Genomic DNA, 11,790 nt, shown 5'->3' with positions numbered 1-11,790 from the left:
CTGATGGCTCTCATTCCAGATCTTGACATCTCTACTTGGATGGCTAATGGATTACTCCACATGTCTGATTTATGGGAAAATGACATGCTGATACCCTTCCAAACTCTGGCCCAAATGTATAATATTCAGAAACATGACTTTTATAAATATCTACAAATTAGGCATGCACTGACATCCATACCCATACCTCTCCCATCATCAGAATCCAAATTAAGCATATGGTTAGCAAATAATTCACCCTCCAGAGGTAATATTTCCCAATGTTATAAATTTTTACTAAACTCCTTCCCAAACGACTTGCATATATACAAACAAAAGTGGGAACATGATCTGGATGTCACTATATCTGACGATCAATGGAACTCGGCCTTTTATGCTGTCTCATCGATCTCCAGATGTACTAATCATATTGAAACAGCCAGAAAACTCTTGTATAGATGGTACCTCACCCCGGAGAAACTTCATAGATTTTACGAAGAATCAAAAGAGTGTTGGAGATGCAGTAATACAGGCACTATGCTGCACATCTGGTGGGAGTGTCCATACATCCTGGAATTGTGGAGAAAAATGGGACGCTTTCTGTCACATATATGTGGTTATCCAATTATTCTAGATGCCCCATTATGCTTATTGGCAATTGATGCCGACAAATATGATCGCACCCACAGAGCAGTTATCCTACACACTATTATAGTGACAAGATTCAAAATAGCAAAATACTGGAAAACCAATAAAATCCCATCCTTGTCAGAAATTATTCAGGGAATAAACAAGAACTACTGGTTTGAATCTATGATCGCCTCTTCTTTAAATAAAAAAAGCTAATTTGACAACATGTGGGATGTATGGACCTCTAGTCAGTATTGTAATGCGATACACTAAATTTATGGATATATACACATATAAACCATATAGTGATGTGCAAAATACCCGCGAGACTCCCTGATGTATTCCCTTACACATTGTTTTAATGTACATAATGATTTATTGTACACAAAGCTATGATATTGTACTGATACCTTTGTTATGTTAAGTTATGTAAATTTATTTCTATTTTTACTATGTTATGTTATTTAAGTAAGCTTTATTTCTGCTTACTTGTATGTTCGATTTGAAAAACTCAATAAAAACAAATGTGATAAAAATAAAAAAAAGAAGTCCTCTCTCCTTCTGTATGATTCATTAAGCTCATGTTTATTGTACTTTATTTATTGTCTAATATTAACCCCTTTTTTATATGTACAGAGCCCTGGAAATAATGGCGCTTTCAATTAATAATAATGTAAATGAAGCCTTATTCTGTGCTATAAAGAGAGTCAGCACAACATTGTTCTGTTACATACATTTACATTACGCCATTATAAGATAAAATAAATAAGATGTTATTAATCACAAAAATAATAAAATCTTAGTGAAACATCTCATATACTAGTTATTTTTTATAGATTTAATTTAGCCTAATCTGCACAGCTCTGTGCTGCACTGTGTGAACAGAAGTTCTTTTAAAATTACAAAACCTACATGGTAACTACTTGATCAGGAATTTTTTTTATACATTTTTGTGAAAATTTACCCAATTGGTCAGATTGTTACATGTTTGCTCTAAATGAAAATAGCAGAAGAAAAAAAAAAAAAAACAATTCTGTTTCTTGTTTATCAGAATTTAACAGGAAAATGCAAAGTTCCCCTTTCTTCACCCTATTGTACCCATTCTGCACAGTTGTGTAAGTTCCCAAACTATTCTTACTTTGCCTGATAACGTAGACGAATATAATAAAACACTTACGGGAAAAGTGAACAATGTTTTTAGGCTAGAAATGTAGAAATCTCACAAATGGCCCAAAGGTTGGAAAAAAATTTGACTTTTGGGTCATTTTCCTTACTCTGGCCACTTTTTTTAAAAAAAAGCGGGCAGAATTTAGTGGAATGGGCGAGGCATTTAATAAAATGTACACCAAAAACTAGAGCAAATTATGGCAAAAATTTACACCAGCTCCTGTCTCGCAAATAGACCAAGCTGCAACAAATTTATAAATTTTTCTTCATTTTCTCGTGCCTTACTCTAGATAGCTATTTATGAAGACTGGCTCAGTTTTAATACATCTCCCTCTTTGAATCAATTTTTTGTTGTGGTTTTCACGCACCCATTGACTTCAATGGGCGGCTAGGTGCGTGAAAACGCACCAATATAGGACATGCAGTGAGTTTCACGCAGTGGATCCTCGCTGAGGGAAAACTCACGCATAATATAATAAATATAATTACATACAATGAGTATAGAACACGGAGCACATATTGTAGGACACTGTGTTGGAAGTAGTCAGTAGTTACACATATCCCGGATACCACAGGACATGAGCTCCGGTAGTTTAACTGGTATGTAATATACAGCCGATAGATCTATAGGGACAATTAATGAAGAATTACTTACATGCCGAGTCTCCTGGGTACAATGAGACACAACTCTACCGTCTGCATGTGGCATTCAAGGAAGTTACTTGGTTATTTCCTGAAATTTGCAACATCCTTTACTGCAAATAATTTCATTAATGGTTCTCTGCTGGCAATGAAGCTGTTGTGTTTTTATGGATAAGATGACTCAATCAGAGAGGACATGGCAACCAGACAAGATATAGTCAATAATCAAGAGACCACCTGGATAAAATCTGGTGGAGTGGACAGTAGAACAAGTGAGACATGTTCTCCTAGGGCTGATACCACTTTATTCCAGCGATCGGTGTTGGTCACAGCGGTCAGACCTCTGGCGGTCAGACATTGGAGGAATATTCTGTTTAAAGAAGAGCCAGAAGGAAGGAAAAGTATAAAGGGAAGATTTCTACTTCTCTCTTTTATATTCACTCCTGTCTTTGGCTTCAATAACAGTATCAAAATCTGCAACAAAAACTGCTCGTGTGCCTCCAACCTTATACCGCACATATTTTTTAACTTAAAGAACAGACAATTTTACTTATTTTAAAAAAAACAAAAAATACATTTATATTAACATTTGTGGTTTTCTTTTGTCCAGTAAAGTATTTTTTTTTGCCCTTAGGTGTTTTGTCTTTTAAATACGGTTTTAATATTTTTGTGTATATATATATATAATTTTTTTTACTAATGTTTTTTTTTTTTAATCATTTGCTTCTAGTGTGTTTCAGACTAATGTTTTATAAACACAGAGGAATTATCTTAGACTAATTAAGTATTACATTCAGAGTTATGTTCTTAGCATGACAAGTTCCCGTTGTTTGTGCTCTTTACATGGAACTATATCCCCCGGTTCATATTCTGGTTGCAGTCAGTTATTTTTTTATTTTGCTTTTCTATAATGTCCTGCATCATTTTCTTCATGTTCTAGTGTTATTTGATAAGATCCACTAGCAGTTCATGTGATCATATTTGCCTCTGTACACAGTATCGGGTTGGGGTTCCTTTGGTCCACTGGAGGGGATGATTCTGGTGTACCCCTTTATCTGTACAGGACGTGTGTACGTCTCCTCATTTTTCTATGTACACACAGGACAAATCATCAATAAGGTCTGGTTTTCGAGCGAATCATCCCATAAGAATTAGACTTGTTAGAAATCCAGTAAGAAGATATTTGACATTAATCAGAGGGTAACATAAAGCAACTAGAAAAAACAACAGGAACTAATAAATAGTAATACAATGATGATGGACTTGTTCTATGAAGATGTCAGAGATTCAGAACGTGGAGATAAATGATCAGATTTATATTTACTTCAAGACATACATTTCTCAAAATTAAAAAAAGAAAAAAACCACAAATTTGAAGTCCTTGCTGTTACATCACTTCTGCAGCTTCTTCCTCTTTTCTGAGGGTATCCTGGTTATTTTCAGAACTTCTCCTTTTTGTCTTTCTTCTCCAGCAGTAACAGAAAGACCTGGACCCTGAAAGTCTGAAGTCTCCTCTAGCCAATAAGAAGACACCGGTATTATGAATGGTACATTGTAGGTGGGGGGTCCTGTTACAGAGTGTATATTGGGACTTCAGGTTATGCCTCGGCTCTTCCAATTGTCTGGACGGTGTCGCGCTGGGATAGGCTGAGACTACTCGGTGACGTTACATGTGGCGGCTGCAGTTTTAATCAGTGAGATTGTATAAGGGCTCTGTGGTCTTGGATTCCCTGTAATTGTTGTGTAAGAAACAAAAAATACAATAACAGAAAGCCATGGAGGGATGTTTATTCCTCCCAGACCGCTTGGTTGTGGTTTTATTGCATAATCTTGTAACATTACCACAGTACATGTGGCTCGGAGATAACTCTACAAAACTCAGTGTAGCCTGGAAAAAATGCAACACCATTGACATTTATAGATTATCGCAATCCAATATATCTTTTATTTACCATCAAAATGAAAAATTGCTGAGCATGGATTTTTTATCTGGTTTGGAAACTGCAGTCTGGTTGATTTATTTTTCTGCTTCTAGGACCCCCAGTGATCAGCTGTAATAATTTGGGAAAACTGGCACAAATTGTTCAGTTTCCCTGCAGCGCCTCCACAGGGGAAGTAAAGCATTACATGGTTATCATGGAAATCAATGGGCTGTTCATCTAACACATGGACATGTTGGGTCCTCCAGAGTGAGAGACACTTTATACCTGCTCTTTGTTCTAATAAATGATGGTCCCTAATAGGGTATTTCAAAATGGGTTTTCTATGCCATATATCCCTCTAAGCAGGAAGGTGCGGTATCGGTCACATGACTACTGTACTACATGAATCAGCAGTTTGAGTTTAGCTCCAGGAGCCTTCTTCACTTGACCCATAGATTTTGCAACACGAGGTGATAGGGGCACATGTGCAATATGGGTCTTCCATCTAGAACAATTTAAAGGGTTTTCAACACATTTTAAGCTTTAGAACAGTCCTCAGGACAATGAGGTGTATATATATATATATATATATATATATATATATATATATATATATATATATATATATATATATATATATAAAATCCAAAAGGCACAATAATCTAATGCTAACAGCAGATGCAAGCACATTTTCTGGCATAGAGCAGTAAATCCACGGACAACGTAGTTGTCACAGAACATTTTATTCTCATTTCAAGGATTTTGTTTTGGAGGTTTTCATATATATTAGTTGCCTCTACATCTGATCCTACTACATGGCGTCTGCAGGGATCACAGGCTGTAAAATAAACCAAGAAGAAGTCAAGAATGTTATATAAAAATGAAGAAATAATGAAACTGTACAGGGAAAAACAGCAAAAGAATTATAATTAGAATCACAAATTTTGGGACATTTAAAACAACACCCTGTAGCACGTCGCACGCCCCAAAATGACTCAGAAACATCCAATTTAATGCAAATTAGCATAAGTTCACCCCTTTTACAATAAACCAATACGGAGAATGACCATAATCCCCAACCAATACATCAGAAATGTAAATCTATCATATGTGGGGGAAGGGAAACATTTACCAAGTTATTACATGAGATCAATGGCATCGACTCACTAAATGGAAACAATAACCTAAAAAGAAATGGAGTCTATAGGACACCGATACAAGAAAAAAAGGAAAGGATTGGAGCAGCACTGTGAACAAATGCCTGACTAGGCTGGTGCAGAGCTTCAAAGTTAAAGGAGTGACCTCTCCTTATGTGTTGGATATCCAAAAAAGAGAACGTGAAGCAGCACTCAAATAAAGTGAATTTATTCATCCAACATGTTGGATGAATAAATTCACTTTAATTGAGTGCTGCTTCACGTTCTCTTTTTTGGATATTGGACACCAATATAATATAGCCCACTACCCAATAGGTTCTCACCATTTATGAATTTGCACACTGGTGGGCCATTAAACTTTGTGTTATTGTGTTACATGTTTTTGTATTTTTCACTGTTTTATAAATAAATAAATATATATATATAATTATTTTCATTTTTTTCCTCTTTTTGATCTATTCTTGATCATTATATATATATATATACAGTGGAGGAAATAAGTATTTGATCCCTTGCTGATTTTGTAAGTTTGCCCACTGTCAAAGACATGAACAGTCTAGAATTTTTAGGCTAGGTTAATTTTACCAGTGAGAGATAGATTATTTTTAAAAAAAAAACAGAAAATCACATTGTCAAAATTCTATATATTTATTTGCATTGTGCACAGAGAAATAAGTATTTGATCCCTTACCAACCATTAAGAGTTCAGCCTCCTCCAGACCAGTTACACGCTCCAAATCAACTTGGTGCCTGCATTAAAGACAGCTCTTACATGGTCACCTGTATAAAAGACTCCTGTCCACAGACTCAATGAATCAGTCTGACTCTAACCTCTACAACATGGGCAAGACCAAAGAGCTTTCTAAGGATGTCAGGGACAAGACCATAGACCTGCACAAGGCTGGAATGGGCTACAAAACCATAAGTAAGACGCTGGGTGAGAAGGAGACAACTGTTGGTGCAATAGTAAGAAAATGGAAGACATACAAAATGACTGTCAATCGACATCGATCTGGGGCTCCATGCAAAATCTCACCTCGTGGGGTATCCTTGATCCTGAGGAAGATGAGAGCTCAGCCGAAAACTACACGGGGGGAACTTGTTAATGATCTCAAGGCAGCTGGGACCACAGTCACCAAGAAAACCATTGGTAACACATTACGCCGTAATGGATTAAAATCCTGCAGTGCCCGCAAGGTCCCCCTGCTCAAGAAGGCACATGTACAGGCCCGTCTGAAGTTTGCAAATGAACATCTGGATGATTCTGAGAGTGATTGGGAGAAGGTGCTGTGGTCAGATGAGACTAAAATTTAGCTCTTTAGCATTAACTCAACTCGCCGTATTTGGAGGAAGAGAAATGCTGCCTATGACCCAAAGAACACCGTCCCCACTGTCAAGCATGGAGGTGGGAACATTATGTTTTGGGGGTGTTTCTCTGCTAAGGGCACAGGACTACTTCACCGCATCAATGGGAGAATGGATGGAGCCATGTACCGGCAAATCCTGAGTGACAACCTCCTTCCCTCCACCAGGACATTAAAAATGGCTCGTGGCTGGGTCTTCCAGCACGACAATGACCCGAAACATACAGCCAAGGCAACAAAGGAGTGGCTCAAAAAGAAGCACATTAAGGTCATGGAGTGGCCTAGCCAGTCTCCAGACCTTAATCCCATCGAAAACTTATGGAGGGAGCTGAAGATCCGAGTTGCCAAGCGACAGCCTCGTAATCTTAATTATTTACAGATGATCTGCAAAGAGGAGTGGGCCAAAATTCCATCTAACATGTGTGCAAACCTCATCATTAACTACAAAAAACATCTGACTGCTGTGCTTCCTAACAAGGGTTTTGCCACCAAGTATTAAGTCTTGTTTGCCAAAGGGATCAAATACTTATTTCTCTGTGCACAATGCAAATAAATATATATAATTTTGACAATGTGATTTTCTGGTTTTTTTTTAATATAATCTATCTCTCACTGGTAAAATTAACCTAGCCTAAAAATTCTAGACTGTTCATGTCTTTGACAGTGGGCAAACTTACAAAATCAGCAAGGGATCAAATACTTATTTCCTTCACTGTATATATATATATTTTTTTTTTATATTTTCTTCCATGCAACACATCTATCACTTAGCAGTGATATCACTATCGTGATTTCTTGTGCTGCATGTAATATTGCAAACTTTTATGTATTGGCCAATTAAGGTATAGGGAAAGAATAGGGACAGTTCATATCATCAGACACTTTTTATGGGATTTTTATATGTGAATTTATAAAATTTTGGTATCATATTCGCCTCTGTCTAATATACTTTGCATCAATATGTAACCTGGGACGACTATAATTTAAAATTCCTAAGTGTGATGAGTAATCCTGCCTTTCCAATCTGTAGTCATCAGTATTTGGCCGGTTCTTTATTTTGTACAGTATATTTGTATCTATTCTCATACAGATGAAGATTCATTTATACAAAGTTATAGATTCATTATCCTTCTAGCAACAATTGGATCAATCTGCCTCCTACTGCTTGTATTGCTTGTATATGCTTGTTGGAGGTAGTGTATGATAATAATCAATGTTTAATAGGTTTTTATTAATATCTGCAAATTTTAAACTATCCCACATTATACATCTTTATTTGTACATTGTCTGGTTTAGAAAACTCATTTTCAAATAACCTATTGAAGTTAATAGAGAGGGGTCGCTGATTTGTAACCTCTATCATCCAGATTGGAGACCAGCTACAAGGAGCGTCACTCACTCTGGAGGACCTGGCACCTACATGCCTTACAGAAATAGCCCAATCATTTTAATGCTGCCCATGTAATGCTTCATTACTCCTGTGGTGGCGCTGCGGGAGAAATGAACACTTGCTGCCAGGTTCATCTTGCATCTTCATCTAAATTTGCCAAAAATAATAATTTGTGAAATATTTTCTGTTTTCATAGAAAAAGACACAAGAAGCTGAAAAGCACCAAGGTATGTGAGATGCTAAGACAATGAAGGCAACTTATTTATATTTGCTGTATTAGGGACTATGGATGTCAAAGAGGGGGATACCCTCTTTGAGGACCACCTAAATGTATCATTAGAACACTGGAGTGAGGGTTGCTGGAAATTGGCCTCTATACACCTATGTAGATATTGCATTAAAACCCAGACGTTTGCAGCTAGAATAGTCATTTAGCACATTAACAATGTATAGAGAGTATCTCTGATTAATTTAATGTTCTATTCATTTAAAAAAATTGTTCTTTTCTTTCAAAAATAAGGAAATTTCTAAGTGACCCTAAACTTTTGAACGGTAGTGTATATATATACAATTTCGATCTATTTACAAGGTAATAACCATAAAGTACATAGTGCTTATAGTGTGAATAGATTATACGTCCACCCAAGAGCATGTGAATACAAATACCGTGTAATAAGAATTTATATTCGTATATATACAATTCAGTCTCATTTTTGATCAAATTTGCACCAATAAAATCCCATTCCCTGCGATACAATCAAACATGTTTATAAACAATTACCCATTTTTTCCGGCATTCTAAGATCTCCAATGCCAGGTCGGCATAACACAATTGCTCCTTGGTGCGCATGTCGGATCTAGTTATTGGGAATATTGCTGCACATTGTGTTTTGACTTGTAAGGATTATTATGATTTTACAATCCCCATTGTTTATATAAGCCTCCTTTAGTTACTGGGTTATTCGGGCAACACTCCCGAAAGTGCCTCAGCCCAACCCACCATCTTTAGAAATGGCTAATGAATCAATCAGACTGTTCCTCCATTATGGTAGAGCAATGACTGCATTAAGACCCACAGAACCAGTAGACAGGAGGAGAATGTGGATCGCAGGGGATTCACCCCAATTCCCCTCAGGCTGCCACATCATCCATTCCAAGTCACATCTCTACAATTTAATCACCCTGTCTCCAACCCTTCGCTGCTTTAAAATTTGATAATAATCATAAATCAAACTTATTTTTCAGTATGTCCAACTAAAAAACAAATGCTTTTCAACAGGTAAGTCTCTTTTTTTTTTCTAAACGTGTAACTATTGTTGTTTAAAGGGGACCTGTCACTAGATCATATAAATTTAAAATGATTATCAAACCCGAATAGCGCTATCTCCCTGATTTCAGCACCTTCCTGGACCCACTCATTCCAGAGATATTACCCCTAGTTATGATTGTGCCCTATATGCTAATTTTCTGTAGTTAGTTAACGGGGTGTGAACTACCTTCAGTCTCCTGAGGTGGAGCTTGCTTTCCAGCCTCTGACCAATCAGTGTGAGGCAGCTTCAGAGTGGCCAGGCGCAGCGTGATCTCGCGAGATGTGGTTGTTCTGGTGAGATCAGGCTGTATCAGGCCGCTCTGAAACTGCCTCACACTGATTGGTCAGAGGCAGGGAAGCTCAATCCTTTCCTTAAAATACATCCAGCTGACACAATCAGTTGTTGACACCAAATTTCTAGACTTAAAAAGACTGTCGCAAGCCAAGAAAATCTTTGCACCGATTTGTCTAAGTACATAGATGAATATGTATATAATACACACATAACATATACTAGTAGAACATAGTCACAAATATTAGACCTACTAGAAATTTATATGTTTCCAATAAATAGAATGATACAACACAATTGAGAATATTTCCTGTGGTTCCTGATATTAGTCATTTTATATATTTACCTGTGACAGAGAGATGAATAGATCTAGAATGTTTACTATATGCATTTATATATCTATCTTCTGCGATCCCTGGATAATAATATTTATTGCCATCTTCACTCCTCACAGGGTCTATCCGCAGGGTACAGCTCTGCTCTCCTGGTACCAGTGAGGTTCGGTCTTTATATTCCTCCATTACTGAAGATGAGTCCTTGCTGTTTAAGATCTCCGGATAACTAGTTCTAGCGTATAAGTACCATACAGTGCTGGATGTTCCTGAGATGCTGGGAGGAATATTATATGTACAAGGGATCTCCACACAGGAGCCGATCACAGAGGTTATTATAGAAGGAAACGTCCAGTCCTGACATACAGAACCCAGATAGAAGCCTGGAAACAATCAGCAGGACATGAGGCGGGTGTCACAGAATCTCATTATAAATTATTATATTTTAGTTTTGAGACTATTTACCTTGACAGAGGAGGAGAAGATAAATCTGCTTCACGGCTTCCATTCTGTATGAGGATAGTCGGGGACTAAAACAGGAAAACCGGTCATAGGTACATGCAAGATGTAACATAAATCCACTAATGTGTAACTGATATTAATGTTCTATATTTATGTTTTATCCTAAAATGATGTAATAAATATATTCTGCTCCATGTGGGACTTAGAAATGCTTCTCATGAATAGTCACACGCTTACATAGAAAGTTATTGGAGGAGAGGACAGGAGGAAGTCCGTGAAATCTCACTGGTCTGATTCAGATATTCATGTCCAGACTTGGCTCAGGCTACTACTGCTGCGGCGCTTCACTATCTTACCAATAATTAAGTAAATTGCCCCTCTAAGGTTAAAAGTTAACAGGTGTAATTTAACCGTTCCAAGCACTTGGCTGGTTTGCCATTAGAACAATGCGAAAGCTACGTCAACCCAAATGGTAGGACATTTCAAAATATTCAAATTTTTTGGTCTTTTTGTAACAGCTGTGGTGGTGTAGTGTAGGTACATATTAGTGCCACAGCCAAAAATTAACTGGATCTAAAAGCTGACATATATTATTATCAACACTTCTACAAGTAATCCTGGAAGAGGAATTCTTATTGTTAAATCTCACACATTGGTAATCTTTATAATCTATATTCTTTTACATAAAAACACAACCCAAAAAGAAATACAAAAATATAAATAAATAAAAATTGCAGCCCTAAAATGTAAGCATATTTTTCCAGAAGCTGCTCGGCTCTGTGCTGCACTGTGTGAACTGGAAGTTTTTTACAATCCCAAAAACTACAATGGAACCTCTGGCTTGGGAAGTTTTTATGTATTTTTTTTTAAAATTTACCCAACTGGTCACATTATTACAAGTTTACTCCAAATAAAGTTAGTGGGAGAAAGAAATTCAAAATCTGGTTATTCCTCTATCTGACTCTCAATTAGAAGAGTTTAACAAGAACATATGAAGTTCCCCATTTTTACCCCATTATGTCTGATTATCACTGTAGTGCCATCTCTTTGGGTATCCTCTATCATTACTCTGCTTGGTAATGTAGACAAATATAATAAAATACTTATAATCCAATTTTTGTTGTGGTTCCCAAAATCTTCCGCT

This window comes from Rhinoderma darwinii, chromosome 10 (assembly GCF_050947455.1).
Source record: "Rhinoderma darwinii isolate aRhiDar2 chromosome 10, aRhiDar2.hap1, whole genome shotgun sequence".
Taxonomy (NCBI): domain Eukaryota; kingdom Metazoa; phylum Chordata; class Amphibia; order Anura; family Rhinodermatidae; genus Rhinoderma; species Rhinoderma darwinii.
The sequence above is the reverse complement of the archived record's forward strand: the minus strand, read 5'-3'. Positions refer to the sequence as shown.